The sequence below is a fragment of the Octodon degus genome, unplaced genomic scaffold, assembly GCF_000260255.1.
Source record: "Octodon degus isolate 3935 unplaced genomic scaffold, OctDeg1.0 scaffold00092, whole genome shotgun sequence".
In the NCBI taxonomy this organism is placed as follows: Eukaryota; Metazoa; Chordata; class Mammalia; order Rodentia; family Octodontidae; genus Octodon; species Octodon degus.
In genome coordinates, this window is record NW_004524668.1 from 1,902,349 (window position 1) to 1,906,770 (window position 4,422).

Here is a 4,422-nt window from a genome sequence, read left to right on the forward strand (position 1 = left end):
AAAAAAAATAGAATACATAAAGAACCCAAGAAAAGGGCAGGCCAGATAGCTCAGTGGATTAAAGCGCCTGCTTGGGCAGATGCAGGAACTGGTGTCCAATACCCGACGTGCCATGCCAGCCCCGTCCCCAGGGCACGCTGAGCCGGTGATTGAGACTGGGTGTGGTGGCACACGCCTGTAATCCCAGTGCTTGGGAGGCTGAAAACAGGAGGATCACTACGAGTCCAGTCTGTGTAGTGAGACCCTGAGACCCTGTATTAAATACATTAAAAAAAGAACCCAAGAAAAATTAGACCCCTCCAAAAATAAAAGATCCAGACAAAGAAATGGACAAGTTAAATGAACAGAACTTCACAGAGGAAACATAAATGGCCAATAAATACATGAAGAAATGCCCCCACGTTATTGGCTGTAGAGAAATGTAAATTAAAACACCACTGAGCTTTTTCGCTTACCCTAGAAGGAATAGCCATCATCAAGAAGGCGAATACTGGGGCTGGAGAGATAGCTCAGTGGACTAAAGTGCTTGTGTAGGCAAGCACAAGGACCCTGGTTCGATCCCCAGCACCATATGCCACGCCAGCCCCGCCCTCAGGGCAGGCTAAGCGGGCCCAAAAAAAAATCACGGGGTTTCTCTTCTATGAGAAATTCAGGGCTGGGGAGATGGCTCAGTGGAATAAGCACTTCTCTGGCAAGTGCAAGGGCCTGAGTTCAATCCCCGGTTCCACCAAAAAAAAAAAAAAAAAGAAAAGAAAAGAAATTCAAAGTGTAAATGAGCGTGAAACAAAACACAAATAATAGGACACAGGGAAGTGGATCTTTCTCACATGGGAAGGGGGTGGAGAGATAAAGTAAGAGGGGACAGAGGGGACAGCAAGGGGATGGAAAGAAGGATCAAGACGCATTATGCACAAGAACACACTCCACGTAAGGAACGTGAACACGCACCACACACAAGTACTAATAAAAATACAGAACTAAGTCAAGCCCTGGCCCGCTTTCCAGCACCCTCCGTCCAGCAGCAAACAGCACCAGGTAAGCCAGTTCCGGTCCTGGCCCCAGTCTCAGCAAAATGCAGAAGTGGAAAACAGCGGAAATAACACAGCAGGCTACGGAACACAGAAATGTGTTCCCAAGCGAACAAGCAGCGCACACAGGGAGGCCTTCGTGCAGCAAGTAATTTGGAGAAGGCATCAGAAGAGTAAATAAGACTCAGGGAAAGGGAAGGAGAGGGGGATCTAAGCAGCCGGGACAGCTCACTCTGGCTCACAAGTAACACGGTGCAAACAGGTGCCGGAGAGGAGCACATCTCCCCAGCAGCAATGAGCCAGAACACACAGTGCACGGCTGCTGTCCGCCAGGCCTGCCCTCCACGTCCATGTTGGATCCCCGGACTATGTTCGGCTACATGGAGGGCAATACAAGGATGCTGCCTGCACCCTGGAACTTTCCCCTTCCAGGGGGAGACAAGAACCATCAAGTTGTGGAGACCAGAGAGCGAGGTATCCAGGGAACAAACCTCTGCCAAGGTCCACAACCTCACCTTGAACACCTTTACCAGCCAGGCAGCCGGTCCGCAAGCAGCCACATGGTCATGGGGAGAGCTATTTTCACTGGGCGGCTTCTCGGTCCTCCGGCCTCCCCCAAATCTGAAGAGGGTACTCACGTCTGACCTCCACCCCAACCCAGATCTCTCCCTTCCGTCTCCAGTGGAGAACACGACTGAAGATCTGTAGTGGACAGGGCCCCATGCTGGACAAGACCGCAGCTCTGGAAAGAACTTTAAAGGGGCCTGCTCAGGGCAGGCGCTGTCAAGAGCAGGCAGAAGGAGGGTTTGGCTAAGGATGACAAGCTGGTGCGAGGAAGGGAAAAGCCGGGGCAAAGGCACTGTGGGAATCGCTGTCTGTTTCGCCAATAACCTCACATTTCCTTACTATAAACTAATACATTAAAAAAAATAAAAATAAAAAATAAACATGTATTTCCTACAAAAATTTCAGAAATGTGTAGATGGACCAAAGGAAAGGATAAAAATGGGCTACCCCCAACACAGCCCAATTGGTGTTTTTGTATATCCTTCAAGACATTTTCTCCATGTAAGTACTGTATGTAGGTTTTAACTAGTCTTGTGCTATTCCAGACCATGAGGTATTTTTCTCCAGATTTTTTTTTTTTTTTTTTTTTTTTTTTTTTTCTTTTCTTTTTTTTTTATTTTTTTTTGCAGTACCAGGGATCAAACTCAGGACCTTATGCTTGCCAAGCAGGTGCTTATGCTACTGAGCTATCTCCTCAGCCCCTCCACCATTATTTTGAAATTTTAAAAAATCTTTTATTTATGTATTTGGTACAGGATCTCACTATACAGCTCAGACTCAAGTGATCCTCCTGTCTCAGCCTCCCCAGCACTAGGATTACAGGTGTACAACACCATGCCTGGTTTCAGTGGCTGGCTCATCGCAGGGTGGCATGGCATGCTGTACTGGGGATTGAACCCAGGTCCTTGAGCTTACCAGGCAGGTGCTTAGACTACCAAGCTATCTCTTCAGCCCTCTTTCTCTTTTTTTAAAAAGCTAATTTGACATTACCAATGAATCTGGGTACTCCCAAGTTCTTTAACAATCCAGATGCCTCCCTTTTCATTAATTCCTACATAACCACAAACCCTCATAGCCATAGGCATCCCATCCTCCCATCAAACTCCTCTCTACAGGTTAGGGGAGGTTGCAGCTTGTCCCTCAGCCAGCCACCTTGGTCCAGAGCTGCCTCCTCCCCCATGGGGTCTCTTTGTGGCATTCTGTAACTTGTTCCACTGGCTGTAGTCTCCCTGTACCACTGTATCCAAAAAGTCATCAAACACCCTATATCCACTGTGGTCCCTTTGAAAATACCATAATAGCTTGAGTCTTTCCAACCAAGCAACTTGAACACGTGTAACTAGATGATGGGAGAGTTGGGCTTCAGTCAGGACCAGGAAGCTGCTGCGAGCTAAGGGGAAGATGGAAGAGTAGATGTTACCTGAGCCCAGGAAGCAGCTTGGCTGGTGGACCTGTCCGTCAGGTACTAGAGCTCCACAGACTCGGTCATTGCTGGAGATGCTGCCTCTGGCAGAGAAGGCCCTGCCTTCCTCTGTCCTCCACCCTGCCATGGGCTCCCCTGAGCAGGGAGCCGTCAACAAAGGCCTCTGGGAAATGCTATTTCTCATAATTACAGTAAATGACTCACACAGCCCCTGATTTATTCTCTCCAAATCATAGCTTGGATTTGGATGCTTGATCAAACAAACTTTAGCAAAGACAGAGCTAGTAACAACTAGAGTGTATTAAAAGGAAACCAAATCATACAGCCCCTTACACCCAAAAGGCCGACCCCTGGGCTGAAGGTGTAGCCTGCCTAGCATGCACAAGGCCCTAGGTTCTTCCCTAGCCCAGAAAAACAACAACAACCAAATTTTCCCAGGATCCTAGGGGGCCCAGTCTGCTCCCAAAGGCCTTGGTTTGCCTTTACGCTGCTGGGCCATCCAAACTTGCCCGATGGGCTGGGGTCTTTGATCAAGCCCACCCCAGCTTGAGTCTAGGCCCCTACAACCTTCTCTGCAGCTCACCAAGAGGTAGCAAACAACTTCTCAAATGCCCACCTACCCTGTCATTGCCAGGAAGTTCAGGGGCACCTCTGCAGACACTATCTTCCAGCAGAATGACGCTGGGGAGCCACATCTTTCTTCATGGCCCTGCTCTGAATTTTGCCTCTTTCTCTAGCATAGCACCAAGAATCCCAGAGGTCTGAAATCAGATTTTTTTTTTTCTAACCTTTTGCTGATCACAGCCCCAAAATTCAGGTAAGAGGGCCTGGACCCCACCCTAGCACCCTCACGAGCTGGATGCTGTTCCTAAGCACACTGACACTGGGGTCAGCACCTGGGCACCAGACACCCTAGATCTTCTGCCACACCAGCAAAACCAAAGCACTTAAAGTCAAAGCTTTGTCGCAGGGAGCATTTGGGGTTGGTTTTGGTTCTCCTCCTTTGTCCCGTTATTTTCTTCAGGGGGAATCCCCCAGGAATGAAATTACTGGGACAAAAGATAGGCACACAGTGCAAGCTTTGACATAGGACCAGCTGCTCTCTGATAAGCCCATATATCATGGAGTCTATGCCTTCTCTGCCTCTCGGCTCCCTGATAGATCGCTGAAGAGTCTTGGGATGAATCAGCCACCGAACCAGATAAACAAGCCTGCCCGTGCAGTGGCTGCTTTCCACAGGAGCGAGGGAACTCCCTTGGATCCCACCCAGGACGTGGAATTCCAGAGCACAGGGCCAGGCACCTTTGCACCCTGCCCCCACCACCCAGCCCTGCCCTCCCCTCCTTTCCCCGCCTTGTGCCGGGTGGAGCCAGTGCCAAGGCGGCAAGGTTTCACAGCCTGTCC